The sequence below is a fragment of the Lactuca saligna genome, chromosome 2 (genome assembly GCF_052625555.1).
Source record: "Lactuca saligna cultivar CGN05327 chromosome 2, ASM5262555v1, whole genome shotgun sequence".
In the NCBI taxonomy this organism is placed as follows: domain Eukaryota; kingdom Viridiplantae; phylum Streptophyta; class Magnoliopsida; order Asterales; family Asteraceae; genus Lactuca; species Lactuca saligna.
The window spans coordinates 53,758,499-53,777,519 of NC_136418.1; the positions used below are offsets into that span (position 1 = coordinate 53,758,499).

The 19,021-nt window shown below is 33.7% G+C and overlaps 1 pseudogene; it reads right to left on the bottom strand.

Annotated features, from left to right (window-relative positions):
* Positions 1 to 2,531: 2,531 nt before the first annotated feature.
* Positions 2,532 to 4,335, bottom strand: LOC145028883 (isoleucine N-monooxygenase 1-like; annotated as a pseudogene).
* Between the last annotated feature and the right edge of the window lie 14,686 nt (positions 4,336 to 19,021).

Genomic DNA, 19,021 nt, shown 5'->3' on the forward strand with positions numbered 1-19,021 from the left:
ACTAACCCTTGTACAACTCACAGAAGGGTAAAATACCATTTTACCCCTCCCAAGGTTTATAGTCCTCAATCTTGACCAAACCCAAAAATTCAACAAAAGTCAACAGCGGGAGTACGCGGCGCGTACCAGCTCTGCTTGTGAGACGTACTCCATGGCTAACCAAAAACGGGGAACTCGACCCCATATGCTATGTGTATTAGGATTACGCCCGACGTAAGTCCTAGTTTCACACTTCTCGTGGTTTTTGGTCTGAATCGGCTAAGATAAAGACTCAAGTCCTAGATGTAGTTACTCTCAGGCCTCTTAATCCATAAAGTAGTGACTTTAAGCCTTTGCATGGCTTTAAAGGTCACCAACCCCTAAATCATGCCATTTCCTTCCTTAAAACACTCATAAATTATGCATGCTCAACTCTTAATGACCAAGATTAGATTTTTATGGCTCAATAACACAAAATAAGCCAACATGGGACAGATCTCAGGTTCTAGGGGCTTTTCAAATCATAAAGCTATCAATTTTGGGGACAAAAACCCTAAAACATCCCACATATGAACACAAACAAAAGAGTCGGAAAGCTTGGAGCTTTTTACCTCCAAATGAAGCTTCTGTCACTTCAAAGCTCAGATCCAAGAGCTTGGGCTCTAACTCCTTCTTCTCCAAAGCTTCCTTTCCACTTCTAATGCTTAAGAACACACCCACAAGCTCTCAAAGGCACTCTCTTGCTACAAGAATGAGATTTAGGGTTTTGGGGAGGATAAGTCTTTGGAAATGGTGGGTACAAGGAGGCCATAACACTCTTTAAATATGGGACTCAATAAATACTAGGGTGACAAGCTAGGCCTGGTACGCCCCACGTACACCTTGGTACGCCCGACGTACTAGGCGGCCCTCCACCATCAAACAAGCGCATGAGTACGCTGAGAGTACACTCCAATACGTCGTGCGTACGAGTCTACCCCCCCCCCCCCTTTTCTTATCAAGGACCAATATGGACAAATGTTTCAAGGATTAGGGTTCACAAGGTATACCTAGGTTTTTGGATGTTAAAGATAGGTTGTAGGCCCTGCGAGGCAGCCCAGTCGTGCCGAAGGCTCGGGAGCGGTCCAGATTGGCTGTAGGCCTTGTGAGGCGGTCCAGTTAGGATGAAGGCTTATTATGCATGTTGTTCTGTAATTGTTATATGATGTGGTTATATTTGTATGGCGTTGGTATTTTGGGAGATCCTACTAAGCTTTCGGACTTACAATTTCAGTTATTTGTTTTAGGTACATCATGGATCGTAGTAAGGCGAAGGCATGATCATAGAGCTCCTCATGATTTGTTTATGTTTATAGGAAAACTCTGATATTAGATGTTTTGAAAACAAACTTTGTAATGATGAATGGTTTTAAATGTTTTGAAAAAGTTTTAATTTGGCATGAAATTTTTAGGATGTTACAGAATCACTTTGAGCTCGATTGATTGCTTATATCACACTCATTTTCTTTATAAATGTCTTTTTTATAAAATTTATTTTTCTTTCGAAAAGATTATCAATTCTTCAGTTTGAGGTCAAACACAACTGAGACTGTGTCCAAATCCCTCAAACCAAGACTCTGATACCAACTTGTAACGTCCCAAAATTACTAATAAAAATATTAATTTTCAAACCATCAAATCCTCAAAAATATTTGTTTAAAAACCAATCATAGTAAAAGGTATCACTCAAACATCACAGTAAGATATTTATAATCAATGCGAAGAAAACCTTTAGGGGATTCAGTGCAGTCAAATCTGGTCCTTCTCTTTGGAACTGGATAGTAATGTCTATGTTCGTAACTCTAATATCGGATATTATATTTTCATGGAGATTTATTGATTTCCTAGAAGAGTAAGAAATAAGATTGTATCTCTTGATCACCTATAGAATATGAGTATCAAGATATGTCGGTTGCTACTTGAGTGGCTGCAATAGGGAGACACATTTCAAAATTGAAATCTATAGATTTGTATATAATTAAAAAATCGAGTAAGTTTGGGAATTAGAATATGATATTGATAAGAAAAACAGGCAAAATTAGGACGCAATGTCACCTGCGAAAAACAAAGCAAATGCTTGGGTTTACGGATTTTTCTCTTTTGAGGTTTACCTTTGGTTACTTTGGAAAAAAAAAACATAATCTTTACTGGTATTGGTATGCGTTTTCTTTTTGGATCAGCCTAAAATATTAACCATAAAAAAAAAACATAATTAAAAAAATAATAATAATATAAAGCCCTACTCACTAAAAAAAAGTAGATACACATATAGTAATCTAAACCAAATTCCAATAGCCTAAATAAAAACATATGGAGGCGTACAAATCGGATTTTGAAAGAAGAATAGGTGCCTATTAACTTGTACTTCTTAATGTATTAATATATTTTATACAATAATATGAATATAGATATAGATATATGGTACACAGAATGTAGATGACATTATTAGTTTTTTTCTAAAACCATAAACATCATCTTATTTATGATAATCAAGCGTGAAAACCAAATTCTTTTCAAATTTTTGGGTAGAGATGTTGAGGCAGTCGTGGCTTGGCAATGAGCATAAGTGGCTTAGCCAAGCTAAGGTCATCATGATTTTCAACGAGATTAATCGGCAGCTCTTTACATATCGGCTCCCAAGTGAACCCTTGAAGTAGTCTGGCTAACATTATTGTAGTGATGGTAGAGCCCAACACCACCGCAGGACAGCCACGTTTGCCGGTGCTAAATGAAATCATTCTCAACTCATTATCTGTAAGAACCACTTGCTTTTCTTCCCCTTGTAGATGACGATCCGGATTAAACCGCAATGGATCCGCCCACACATTTGGATTCCTTCCTAACCCACGTCGACTAAGCAGCACATGACTACCCTTCGGTATAAAGTAACCCGCAACAGTAGTGTCCATCGTCGAAACATGAGGTGGATTAAAAGCTGCAAAAGGGTGCAACCTAAATGATTCCTTGATACACGCTTTTAGGTAATTGAGTTGGGGTAAGTCTCGCTCTTGGACTAGCCTATTGCCACCTACAACATGCTCCAGCTCCTCCACCGCTCGTTTTAACAGCGTCGGTTCATTCATCATCTCTCCCATTGTCCATTCTACTGCGTTGGAAGGATTATCAACTGAGGCAATCATTATTTCCTAAAATTAGGCAAGGCAGAAAAACACAAAGAAAGTTAATTTTCATGCAGAAACAATTGAAATTGTAAATATAAAGTAATATCCGAAGAGTCGCTGGCATTTCATCCGATATATATATATATATATATATATATATATATATATATATATATATATATATATATATATATATATATATATATATATATATATTATTTTATTAGGAGTCGCATGTAATGATAAATAATGAGAGATGGGGAGAGGCTCACAATAATCTGGGCTTTGATCTCCACTATTGTAACCTTAGGGTTGTCATGTTGGATAAGAACATCTAGGAGATCATTTTTCTCAATTCTATCTCCATTTTCCCACATCTGTATCCGTTCATCGATCAATGGATCTTGATACTTTCGAGCAATTTTGAGTGCCGATCAATGTTCTTTTCGTGGCAATCAAAATCAGACTTCCATCTCAACCATGGGTGATAATCTGTGATGCAAAATGCATAAAGATACTTTAGGATGTTAAAAATAGCCGCAATATGTTCAGTTTCCTCTTCACCAGGCGCACCATCTTCACTTCCTTTCCCAAAAAACCTTCTTCCAAAAATCATGTTTCTCAGTAAGTTTCCACAGAAATGTTGGCTCACCATTCGAATGTTTATTAACCCCCCATCAGTTATGTGATCTCCGTTCTGTATTTGATTGCATATGTACCCAAGCAACTGGTTGGCTTCTCCATCACGTTTGGATTGCAACCATTTGTGCACTTGGGACGAGAGCATGTCGCGAGTTACAATTCTTCTCATCTTCCTCCATTGGTCTCCATTGGACATGGCAGCTGTGTGATAGCCGTCACTCATCAGATATGCAGAAATGAAGTCTGGTCTTGAAATGAATATTGCCTCTTGTTTCTTTAGGAACTCGCATGCTATCTCTGGGGAGGTGACAGTGATGACATGAGTTGAAGATCCTAGACGGATGCAAAGTATTTTGGTGTTGAACTGATCCATGAGGTTGTGGATCCACCTAAAACTAGGCTGGTTTAGGAGCATTTGGAATGTACATCCAATGAATGGAAAACACATTGGACCAGGTGGCAGAGGGTGTGGGTTGCTTAAAGATTTCTTGTAAAGAAGCCTGACACATACGACGAGCATAATGACAATGAGGACGATGATTGTTGGAGACATTATTAGTGATGAAGCTAATGAAGTTAACTGATAAACATTTTCAGTTCCGGAAGGTTTATAAGTACTCAAAGCGGATGTGAATATGAACAGCATAAGTGGTTTATAGTCAAAATATCATATCAGGAAAAAATTTAGTTACATATACTTCGTGTCCCAATCTAATAGCATTCACATGTGGGGGGTGGGGTGGGGGGATATGTTATAATTATTTTGGTAGCACAACATTAATACAATAGTCAACAACCCAAACGATAATTTAGGAGCACCTCGATAGTAAATCCTATGGATGAATGGTAATTAATGTGGAGGATGATGGTTGAAGACATCGTTGGTGATGATGAAGATAAAGAAATCCGTGAACTTGAAATCAGGTTGTGTGCTATGTTTTCAAGTAATCAACAGAAGTAAAAATAAAATGTGAGAATGGAATGAAAAGTATACTATGCATAATAGGACAAAACAGTGTGAGCGTATGCTTCATGTTTTTTTCCAATAGTTCCATCAAGTATTAGATGGCCAGAAATGAAAGATTTTCTCTTGTAAAAGATCGTCATAGATTTAGTAGAGTCCAATTTTCGTGCGATATGTTTTGACGACAGTCCCTCAAAAAGTAGCTAACAATGCTTTAGTTACTTTGGATTGGATTATTTGGATTCAGTTATTTGGTTCTCATATTTGGATTTTTGGATTTGTTTTCAGTAAAACCGAATTATTATTTTGGATCTCGGATTGATTACGGTTTATACAATTCAAACCAAAGAATCCAAAAAAATCGAATAAAAGTTTATTATTGATTTATTTCTATATATATTTGTTTCAAATATCTTTTTAGTTATTTATTAATTTACTAAAGTTTGTGTTTTAAAAGAAAGTATTGTTCCAATAAAATACTTCAATGTATACTTTTTAAAAGCTTTTTATCTATAAAATATTGAATTATAATATAATTTTAATAGTTGTAAATAATTTTAATTCCCACCAAACAATTTATTTTAAAGTAGATTATATATATATATATATATATATATATATATATATATATATATATATATATATATATATATATATATATATATATATATATATATATATATACTGTTAAGCATCTTGCTTCTTGAAAACCAAATTGTAACAGATCAAACTGAATTTTAATTTGATTGGTTCGGATCGAATTTAAATTTAGAATAAACAATTCGGATTTATATTTTGAAAACCAAAATTAATTTAGATTCACCTGATTGAATCGGATCAAATTGATTCATTAAAATGAACACTCATACAAGCAGCTAAAAACACTTATAAGGTAGATGATAATCGATAAAATAATGTTTAGTAAAACCTAATTAATAATTAATTAGTTAGATGAAAAATGTTATAAAATGACAAAATGTGTAGCATCCAATTGTTTTATATACAATTTAGACACATTCCAATTAAACATATTATCATAAAACAAAATGCTGAAATGAAAAACCCAGGTTGTTCATAGTGATATAATCAATTAATTTAATTGAAGACTATAAGACTCTTTAAACGTGTATGCTAGACCTCATGGCAGTCCAATCGTGTCATGAAAAATGATAATAAGAAACGGGTTAGTGAAAATGCTTTGTGAGCTCACAGTATCTACCCATTCTAATACATGCAACGAGGCATACCACTACATAAAAAATAGAATGCTATAGTTCCTACTGTAGTCTACATCAAGCATGTTATTGACATAATTATGGTCTTAAATCAACATGAGAGTGCTATAAACCCAAACATGGCCTTACATCAAGCATGAAAATGCTATGGACCCACCATAGTATTACATCAAACATACCCAGCATACATATTAATTATAAATGTCATAGTACACATGAAACACATAGCATCAGGTACAGAAGAGTGAAACTCACATGATAAAAAAAAACCACTGAAAACTCTCACTACAAGAAAACAAAGCATTAGATGCAACTGCCAGCAATAGCGAAGATACGTAAATGATGCGTTACGTGTCACCGCTATTGCTGGTTGTCGCCGTTAAGGCTTTCATTTAGCGATCCGAGTCATTCTCACCCAGCCGTCCGATTTGTTTTCAATCTAACGGCTGCTAAGGAAAGCGGAAAGGCGCGCAGAGTTTTCCCTCCGTTTGTCGCCGTTAATGCCCTAATGTCGCCGCTATTGCCCAATGTCGCCGCTAATAGCCGTCGCCGCTAATGCTAAACACAGATATCCCTTTCACAGCTTACCTTTCTGTCATTCACAACTTACCTTTCACTCGTTTCGTTCTTCAATATCCCGCAATTTTTCCAACTTGGTGGACTAGGCATTGCTTCTTGGACCGGTGCTAGCTTCTCCTTCCCTTAAGGCAGCCACAATACCGCCACAACCCCAACCAAGGTCGACATTTAGCTAAAATTCCGAAATTGCCCCAACCAAGGTCGAATTTCTCATATTTTTTATGATTTTTCTGTTTTAGATGATAAATAGTGAGTATTTTTCAAGTTTGTTGAGTGATTATGTTTGTATTTTGATATATGAATTGGTTATGCATTTTGTTGGATTGTATGTATTTTATTGGATTGTGTGTTTTTTTCACATTTGTGGGAATTTTATTATGCATTTTGTGTATATTTTGAAATTTATGTTTAGATTATATTGAAGTATAAAAAAGAAAAAAAAATTGGCATTTATATATACATTTGTATGAAATTGGATGAAATTTAGATATATATATTTGTATATATTTGTATGAAATTGGATGAAACTTATACCACATTACCTTAACATGAAACTTAGATGTATATATTTGTATGAAATTGGATGAAATTGGAATATGTAAATTGAATGTATACATTTGACTTAATTGTATGAAATTGGATGAAATTGGAATATGCAAATTTAATTAAATTGGAATATGCAAATTGTATGAAATTGAATATATATATATATATATATATATATATATATATATATATATATATATATATATATATATATATATACATTTGGCTTAATTATATAAAATTGGATGAAATTGAAATATGCAAATTGGATGTATACATTTGGCTTAATTAGGTTATTAATAGCAACTTACTTCTAGTAATGTATTGTATATGGTTTCAAAGTGTTTAATTTTGTTAGTGACTTAATGTTTGGCCAACTTAATAGCAACATACTTTTAGTAACTTAATGTTGGTCATTACAACTTTAGCTTTAATTAGGTTATTAATAGCAACGTACTTATTGTAATTTTAATTTAATTATAAAATAAATTTAAATTAATTTAAAAAAAACATTAAAAAAATAATAAATTAGTTGTAAAATCAAGTTAATGTTAAAATTAAAATAAAATAAAGTTAGTTTAATAAATTAAAATTAAAATAAAGTTAGTTTAATAAATTAAACTAATAACAAAAAAGAAAATATTAAATTAATTATAAAATCTAATTAATTTACCTTTAGAATCAAATTAAGTTACCTTTATAAAATCAAATTATATTAATTATAAAAGTAACTTAATAGCAACATACTTTTAGTGACTTAAAATAAAGTTAATGTTAAAATTAAAATAAAATAAAGTTAGTTTAATAAATTAAAATGAAAATAAAGTTAGTTTAATAAATTAAACTAATAACAAAAAAGAAAATATTAAATTAATTATAAAATCTAATTAGTTTAAAAGATTGTTTGATAAATTAAAATGAGGCAAGCGGTCTAGCACAAACTGATATAAAAGATTGTTTTGAAAGAATAGTAGGTGTTCGATGCGGACATATCAGAGGCATTGGGCGTAAACCCCCTACCGTTGTGTCTATGTATGATCAGCAACAACCAATGACACAAAAACAACCACAATCACAAGTAATTGTTAGTAAATGCTATAATGGAATGGTATAATTAATTATAATGTTATTCTGATATGTTGTTAATATATTTTGTTTTTTTTTTTATAGTTGCAAATGCTCCAAACAATACTACAGGACCCGGCCTGTTCTGCAGCATTGGAAGAGTGGTTTCGCTCATTGCCGCCACCAAATAATGGAGATGATGATGAGGACGAGTAGTTATTTTAGGATTTTATGAAACATTTTGTAATTTGAAACAATACTAAATGTGGTATGGATTAATATTTTGGATTGATTGTATAATATGTATTAATATTTCTATATAAAATTATCAGATTTTTCAAATGCTATATGGATTAATATTTGGATTGATTATAAATTTAATGTGAAATAAATAAACAAAAAAAAATCAAAAGAGTATTAGCGGCGACAGCTTTTGTGGCGACACCATCGTATTAGCGGCGACAAAATATTAGCGACGACGGGAGCATTAGCGGCGACTTCTAGTATTTGCGGCGACATTGAGCGTATTAGCGACGAAACAATACCGGCGACGTATTTGCAGCGACATGTCGCCGCTAAAGGTATTAGCGGCGACACGCCTAACCTTTAGCGGCGACACGTGTCGCCGTTGTTGCCCAATCTTCTTGTAGTGTCTATTCAACATGGACTAGAAAATAGCCACAATTGGATCAACCTATCCAAGGTTTCACTAGTCACTAATACTTTTAGAGTATTCACTTTAGTTGTACTTTTTGTACATCAGTGTTCAAGAACTGTTTTATCCTTCTTAACCCCATTATTATTTAAGATTATTATTTATTACTTTATAATACTCTCGCAGTATTTTGGGAATATGAAAATACATCTTCTAAAGATTTTTCTATATTTTTTGGACTAAGCTGCAATAATGACAACCACCGCCTTATTCATGGAATTTTGAGAAGCTAAAAAATATCTTTTTTATAAAACAGTTTTCAAAATGGAAAAAATAAGACTAAAAATAACTAGTTTATTATATGATCATTTTAACAAAACCAACTAAAAGATTCAAATATATGAACTAGAAATATTTTCACAACCATATGATGTTTAGAACTACAACATTTAAAGACTTTGATCTTATTTGGTTTTGAGGACTTGATGAAGACAACAAAGAACAAAAAGCTTGACCTTCTATTTAATGTATCCATCATCAAGATTAAGGCACTCAAAAATGCTAGTCTCCACTTATATTATGTAAAATCCAAAATATTACTAAGTAAAAATTTCATTTAAAAAAATGATAGAAACATCATTCATTCATTTCAAAACCCATCAAAACATGAGAATGTATAATATACTTATTAGAGTACAAATCATGGCATATAATGTGGAATGCTAATGGATATGGTGCTATCATGTCGGGTCCTTTCCTTTCGAATTGGAAGTACCTAAAATCATAAACATAAAGGTGTAAACATAAAGCTTAGTGAGTTTCCCCAAAATACCCTATACCATACATATATCACATGCAAAACATAATTGGGTCTATTTCACCATCTTCAGTGTCTTTCGACCAGTATTAAGTCTGTTCCACTCCTTTCGGTCTCCTTCAATGTGACAACCCGAAATTTTCATTTGTACGAACATCATCTATTCAATAGGAGCTAGTCCAATTCCTGTAAATTTCAGACTTGTCCGAACAAGTTTATGTACATTAGGGTTTACGTTTCTGGACATATCTGGAGAATGGATGCTCGTATGATTGTGAAACTTGAACATTATAAGTTTCACAATGTTATAGTCCGACTTCCGGAATAAAAATATTTTCTGTCAAAATATTCCAGGACTATAAATAGTTTTCAGAACTAAATTAGTTCATTATTTACAATTCCAACTAGAGAAAAGCCAATTCTCTCTGACGGATCTTCGGGTTTTCATCCCGGATTGTGAGTCTGCTTTCCTAAACATGTTTTAATGCTTACTATATGCCTTATAACATCATTAAAGGTCCAAAATCATCAAGATTAGAGGAGTTTACGGCTAAAGATCACCTAGGCCGTAAACCCCTTTCAAATGGGCAAACAAGCCCTATCTTGCCTCCTTGAGCCTTGAGACTTTAACCACTAGTTCTTGTGCTTGATTTGGACTTGAAAACACTCCCAAAATGATATTGTTTTAGGAGTTTACGGCCAAGGAAAGGATCTTGGGCCGTAAACCCCTCTAGTTTAAGTAAAAATCATTCCAAGCACACCTAAGGCCTTAAGACAATTTACCTTGCATACTTGGGACTAGAAAGGAGGGTAGAACACATCCAAACTACTCCTTGAAAGGAGTTTACGGCCAATGAACATCTCTTGGGCCGTAAACTCCAAGTGGTGCCCTAAATATGTGCATCTTGTCCCCATAAGCCTTAGATAAATTCATGGAAGCCATCCTTGATGTTTAAGAGCCTCAAAACAATTTAATTCCAAGAGTTTACGGCCGTAAACTCTAGGGTGAATGCCTTTAGGCCGTAAACTCCCATATGGAGTGTTCTAGGGTCTTAAACTACTTCACATGTTATTCCAACAAAGCTAGGAGTGAGCTAGGACCAAGATAGCACCACAAAACACCCTTAACAACCCTTTATGGAGTTCACGGCCATAAACCCATGAGTTTACAGCCGTAAGCTCCAAGATGTGGGTCTGTTGGGTGGTAAACTCCTAGACAAGGCTATTTGATGTCTCAAACCCTTTTGCCTTGTCCCGTAACAACTTAGATGCAACCATTTGAACCTTGAACACTCATAAGAGTGTTTACATGTTCCTAATTGTGTTAACTTACTTTGTTAAGTTATTATGTGGCTAATTAGTTATATATATGCTTATTATATGGTAACTAGGCTCGTACGTGTGAACAAGTCTCCGTTTGACACTTAGCACGGTACCCGATACCTCAATTCAAGCGACTCACCACATGTGAGTTCATACCCCTTGAATCAACCTTTGAAATGATTTTAAATGTTTTAAAGACTTTATGGGGGGGATACAAGTCAAATACTTATAGTTATTGCTTCAATCACATGTGATTGCCTTTAATCACATGTGATTAATAACTAGGAAAACAACGATTTTTACCAATGTTCAACTGTTTATCAAACTGTTTCATTTCAAACGTTTTACCAACTCTTTTCACTTATCAAATGTTTTATTTAAACTTGTTATACTTCTTATAAATTGCATGCCTATATACGTATAGATGTATAAATAATGTTTAAAAGGCTTAGGAAAGCCACCTATCCTATTTCCTTTTCCTCGATTTGGATGTGGTCTGGTGGAGTTTCGGGTGACCATCCGAAGGTCGTTTCAACATTAGTTATATATAATATATACATATATAGACATAAAAAGTACTTCCAGATTCATATTTATCAGTACACCATAGTTTGTTACCATCGGGGTAACACAGTACAATACATATACAATGATGCTAGAAACAATACATATACATATACTAGAAACAATACATATACAATGATGCTAGAAACAATACATATACATATACTAGAAACAATACATATACAATGATGCTAGAAACAATACATATACATATACTAGAAACAATACATATACATATACTAGAAACAATACATATACAATGATGCTAGAAACAATACATATACAATGATGCTAGAAACAATACATATACAATGATGCTAGAAACAATACATATACATATACTAGAACGAGAAACAGTACATATACATGAACACTTTATTATTGTGATTTAAATCGGAGCATGACTTAACTGTCATGGCTCGAGTTGTAGCCAGAATTCTCTTGAAGGGAGAGCGTTGAGTTTGCGTATAGATCTATACTGGATTGACAATCCTACACCTTGCTGCTAGCTACAGCCGGACCTGCAGGTCTGCGGGTGCCAAACGTCATTCCGTTATTACGACCATTCATTTGTCGTTGTTACTAGTCAATAGTATGGTGCAATTTATCACGTAATGCCTTAATATAAATCCGGTTTAAGGTAGTTTAGTACAGCAGTAGTTCTTAAAATACAAAGGCTACAGTACTACATTAATTTACCCATTACATATTATTAGTGATAACCTCACTTAAACATTTATGTACAAACTATATTTTGATAAATGATAGTTACATTTGGGAAATTACACACTTTTACATCAAGCGAACATACAAAACAGTCAGGCCTTGGTAGAAGGCTTCTTTGATAGAAAATATAGGATTTTCTGAGAGATTCAAACTTTTACAAACGATTGCAAACTTTTACATACATTTTACAAACTTATACTTGATACATGTTCAAACATTTTTGAATGACAAATACAGACACTAAAATACTTATGAACTCACCAGCTTAATGCTGATAAACTCTTTCAAAATAACTTGTATTCTCAGGTCATCAGTAGACAGGTACCGAGGCCAGCTTTTGAGAAGATAGAGCGCATTCAAGACTCATCTTATTATTTTGATATACGTTATTTTTGGTGTCTATATTGTACAGAACACACTTGTATTAAAATTATATATTTAATGTAATGGATGATGTTGTTTGCTTATTTACATTTACTGTGTTGTGATACTTACATGACGTCCTCCGCCCCAGAACGTTTCCGCCGTTCTTGGTTTTGGGGTGTGACATTCAACCTGTATGAGGTCTATTTCACCCGTATAGCTAAGCATACAATCATATCATCAAGGGTCACAAAGACAACAGGCACATACATGCATAACAGTCAGTGTCACCAAGAAAACTATCATCCTACACACATAATCCAGTGGCCCAACATTGGTGCCTTCCACCGAGAAGTACAGTGAAGGAACTCACCTTAGTTTGAAGATAGACAAACCATAATCCTGGGTTGCTGCTACTATGGCTCCTCATATTAAACATTCCAATTTAACCCTAATAAATAATCATAGTAATAACCTATAAAAGCTCCAGATTACCATCTAACATGCCAAGGGGTAAGAAACCATTTTACCCTTCCCTTAATGGGCCCCTCAACCCGTGACCGAAGCCCAAAAGACCTACGGCCCAGCAAGGCACTAGAGACCTAAGGCCCAACAATATCCTAAAACCTAAGGCCCAACAAGCACCCAAAAAACTAAGACCCAAAAATGAACCAAAAGACCTCAAGCCCAAAAAGGTTCGTAGTGAGTATGCTAAGTGTACCACCTAAGTATGCCCGACGTACAACTTACATCACTAAGGGATAACGGGGAGTCAAACATGTACGCTCAATGTACACTTATGTACGCCCCACATACGCTCCAGATTCCTAAAACCTCATTAAGCACTTAATGCTTTAAGTCCAAACATCAAATCTGCAGATCTCCCTCTATGGGAATGTCTTAAACGGTAAATTCATCAACGTGATATCTTTTCATGGCTAAAAAGACCCAACATGCATTTCTATAATTCTAACTTCATATTAGGACTATCAACACATGCATGGTTGGGATTAACCAATCAAGATACCATTTTTGTGATTCTACAACTCCATAAATACAAAATAATAGCCATTACATGTTTTGGAGTAATTCCTACTCACAAGAACCAAACCAATGGACCAAAACATGCCAAATATAATCCAAAATCTGTATCTAAGCTAAGGAGTCATAACGTTTAAAGCTTTACACCTCCATAAGCTTGCAAATGTGAAGGAAGTGCTAGATCATCAAGCTCTAAGCAAACCAATCCTCCTCCAATGAGCTCTTCTGTTTCAAGATGCACTAAACACACACCAATAAAAACACAAGGATCAAATCTCTCTAAAAATGGGTTATGGTTTTGAGACAATGTTTTTGGGGACAATAGATGATGGTAATAAAAGTATGTCGAGACATAATGTGTTTAAATAGGGTCTAAACCATAAAATTTAGTGTTTTCCCATGGCTTACAAAAGCGCAACGTTGCAGGGGGTTTAACTCCGTGTGTAGGTCTCACAAGGTATGCCCTACGTACCTTGATTACGCTCAGCGTACTTAAGATCAATGCACCATAATTAAATATTTAATTTAATAAATTTACCTGGGAACCCGGGCGTTAAAATTCTCCCCCACTTGAATCAGACTTCGTCCTCAAAATCTGCCTCCACAAACAATTTTGAGTAGTGCTCTCTCATTTCCTATTTAGGATCCTATGTCCACTCTGAACCTTTCGGTGTTGCCACTACACCTTCACTAGACCCACCACCTTAATTCGGAAAGTCCTCGTCCTCTTTTCTAGGATCGCAACCGGTATCTCTATGTAATAAATGCACTCATCCACCTGGATATCCTCCAAAGGAACTACTGCAGAATCATGAACTAAACACTTCCACAATTGAGAGACGTTCAAAGTGCTATGAATCTGACTGATTTCCTCGGAGATCTCTAAGCGATAAGCAACCCTTCCCAACCGAGCAATAACCCTAAAAGGACCAATATACTTGCGGCCCAGGTTGTCCTGCTCTCTAAAATGGATGACACATTTCCAAGGTGACACCTTCAGAGTACCATATCCCGAACCTGAAATTCCAAATTTGCCCAACGTTTATTAGCGTAACTCTTATGACTACTTTGTATAGTCTGTAATCTCTCATGCAAATACTAAATCAACTCAGTAGTCCGGAGCACCACCTTTGTGCTACCCATGACTCGTTAACTGACCTCGACCCAACAAATTAGAGTCTGGCACTTCCTCACGTAAAGCATCACAAAATGAGATCGATCAATACTGGTGTGGTAGATGTTGTTGTAGGAAAACTCAGCCAAAGGAAGATACATATCACAACTACCACCAAAATCTAGCACACATGCCTGAAGCATATCCTCTAAGGTTTGGAGAGTATGCTCGCTCTAACCATTGGTCTAGAGTGAAAACTCGTACTAAAGTGTAACAGAGTACCCAACTCCTCATCGAACCTCTTATAAAACTTGGAAATGAATTGTGTTAGATTAGGTGTCTAATCCATTAACTAAATTATTATAAACTTGAATAATTTCCTTTTGGGTTGTCATATTTGGTAAGAGTGACTGATTTATTAATTTATTATATGATTAATAAATTAATTATAAATCAAAATAAACAATTTTATAATGTTTTGAGAAAAATATATTAATTCAAAATATTATTATTTAATTAAGAATTAATCATAAACTAATTGGAATTAATTTTGGGATTAATTGGTTTAGTTAAAAGTAGAAGGACTAAAAATGTTAATGTCCAAAAGTTAAATATTGACTGATTCTAAAACCTCCTTAGGACAGGGACAATCCTAGAGGGAATTAAGGAGCATTTCTAGGAGTTCTAAGAAGCTTATGGTTGCTTGGGAGGAAAGAAAAGGGTTAGAGTTATCCAAAAAGAAACCTGCCTTTGATGCACCTCCTTAAGCCCTATAAATACCCCAAGGCATAGGGTTTTGGTTTTCACTCTTCCAAGGAATCTCTAGAGCCAAAAATTATACCTTCTACTCCTCTCTCTTAAATTGCCTCTAACTGCTAGAGTTTGGGTGTGAGCCATCAGAGGCACGAGATTTTTGGTGCTGACTTTCTGAAGTTCTACAAAGAAGGATTACTAGTTTATTTACATTAATAAACTAAAAGGTATGTTTTCTATTATCCCTTCTCGTAAATCAAAAATAGTAATGTACTTTAGGGTTCTTAAATTTAAATTGTTTTTTGCATATCATAGTGAGAACATAAATCCTTTAGGGTGTATGCGAACTTTGGGTTTTAGGTTTTCCGCTAAATATATGATTTTTGTTACCTATAAAACCCATCAGTGGTATCAGAGTGATTGTTCTCTATGATCTTGCAAAAATTTGATTAAGAACAAAAATTATTTTGATGGTTTTTGATTTGGGTAAGGGTTTTTAGAAACCCTAGCCTCCTTCTTCATTTTTGAAAATGCTAGGGTTTTGATTGGGTTTACTTGTTTCGATAATTATTAGTTTTAAATGCCTTGAAATTGTATAATTATTATTTGGTAAAACCCATACCCTAATTCAAAATTATAGGGTATTGGATTAGGATTAAATTTTATTTGATTATTTGTTTAATGGTAAATAAATCATTTAATCCATATTGGTTTAATTAAAATTCAGTTAATTTTATTAATTTTGAATTTGTAATTAAACCTAGTATTTATGAAAAAGTTTTAAAATACACCTTATATATAATATTAAAAGTCAATTACTATATGTGAAAGACTAAGTCAGTCGGATCTCTAGCATGCATCATTCACGAAGACGAACAATAAAAGGGGTATAAGGAAAATGCCTATAAACACGTAGTTGAATGGGTGTCCAGTCTCACCCACCGCTTTCTTGTTTGGTGGAGCGTCGTTAGCATAACGGATCTGATAGGACATTAACTTCATTAAAAGTGTAATGTTATTAAAGTAACTAAACCACCTTTTAAGATCCCACTCTTTGTTACTTTAGGAAAAATGTGAAAAACATGCTAATCCATAAAATAACACATTAAACTTTATAGTAGTTAGTGGAGCATGTGTGGTTAACCGACACACTAAGAGTGACTATAAAGATTAGTTACTGGAGTATGTGTGGCTATCCGACATATTAAAATGAGATGATAAATGACATCGATAGCACCAAACATATTTATATGGTTATTCACATTTTCTTTGTGATCTTCGGTATCCCAGTCACAAATAGAAGAATATAATATGAGATTAAACATGTCATTCTTGGATTCAATAAATCTCAAAAGTTATAGGAATTTCATTTTGATTGAAATGGGTAAACTGCTTTTATCAACCTTCATAAATTTGCAATAAGATTGCAACATCCCTCTTCTTAGTTTTGAATTGTTATATTGGATCCTAGCCTTAATTGTTTATTATGGGTTAAAATATTAAGTATTCTTGTCATCTAACAAAAACTATCATTTTATCTATAAATGTCTACTCCTGGTGATGCTTCTACTCTATCGTCTTCTACCCACCACTTGGTTTTCTCACTACTCTCTATCGTGTCCAAGTTGACCTTTGATGGAACCAACTACAATGATTAGATGCATAACTATTGTGTTTTTATTCAAAAATCTGATTTCACAAACGGTAAAAACTGTTGGGTTTTAGTATACTACAACATCCTATCGTTGAAATACAACCCTAAATGCTTTGGATCTATTTTTTCTCTAATTATACATGCGATATTGTTTCCAAATCATTAAGCCTACAACTAGCATACAATTGACATAAACAACATAAAATTCTAGTTAGGAGTTTACCTCTTTATGTAGTTTGTAAAACTTGTTGTATTTGGCCTTTAAGAACTTAGTTCCATAAGTGTGACACCTCAAATGGTTTACAACACTCCTTGGACAAAGGATGACTTTTGAGAGAGTTTATACACACTAAAAATCAGTTACAGTCTTCCAAAGGTCACTAGGTCTCGATTTTAGTAGCCTAGGGTTTTCTTATATAGTGTGGCTCGAATTAGGGTTACATCAATGTAAACCCTAATGTGAATGCCTTTTCATCTTACTTAGGATCCATGGGTTAAAACCTCGATCGACTATCCATATTAGTTTAGCCCATCCTAAATAACCATAAGCCCACAAAATAAGAATGATTAATTTACCAAATCAATCCCCTTACATTTAATTAGTCTCTTTTGATCACTAAATTAATTCCAAATTAATTCCTGATTAATACTAAGTAAATAATATGATTTCATATTAATATATTAGAACTTATAATATATTAACAAATCATAAATAACCTCTACTCAAAAGTCCATCCTATTAAATTGTCTTGGTGATATGTAACCCAAATGGACCATACTACTCTCGGGTTAAGTACATACCAATGATAGTTATGGGATTAGACACCTAATCCAACAAAAACGGAAATAGAAATTTTAAAATTGTTGAATAAAACTAAAGCCATTTTAACCTACCAAGGAACTATTGCAAGACTTAGAAAGATAAAAACAACCATAGAAAGAAAAGTGTTACAACCTTTGAAGACTTTGATTTTCATGGGAGACTGGAAGTTGATGAAGTATGGCATGAAACTTCATGGTAGAAGTTCTCTAGAGATATCCACCAACAATATATGAACTTGATAAGATGCTAGCCTTCTTCTTGTAATAAAAAAATCTCTTAAGCTCTTAAGAGAACGAAACTAGTTTGTCTTCATAGAGAGTATTCAAGTATCATCTTCATCTTTATGTTCTTAACACTTTAAGTGACAAAAACTAGAGAGAATATAGAGATAGGAAGCACAAAATTTCGTGGCTTTTAGCTTGTAAAAGAGGAAATACATGCAAGACTTTTAATCATCTTAATCCAAGTCCTTACCCATTGATTCTTGATACTTTAATATACCATGCATCTAGGAACAAATGGATACAAGTTTAAGAACATGAATTTTTGATTAAATAAATGCAAGAATGTATTCTTTTCACTTTATTATCTCCCTTTAATATTTTATAAAAAGAAGAAGCTAGTTCTTCTATAAAACTCTTCTAATTTTTATAAGTTATAACATATATAAATCCATATAAGAAAAAAACCCCTTTTGATCCAAAAAGATGTACATGACATAATAAAGCATACCTTATGATATATTTTGATATATTTTGATACTTAACATTGAAAATTAATATTTCCATGAAATAAATAATTTCCAATTAATTACAGGATATGTATTTATTTATCAAGAATCAAATTCTTATAAATAATATATTTTCATCAGGTTGTTGTTAGTGTGACCTATAGGATCATATGTTATTAGCAATATCATTATATAATGACTCTTGGTCATACAAGATCTTTGAGTAACATAAAGATGACTCTTCGATTCGAGGGAAAACAATATGTCCTTGAAGAAAAAAAAATTCA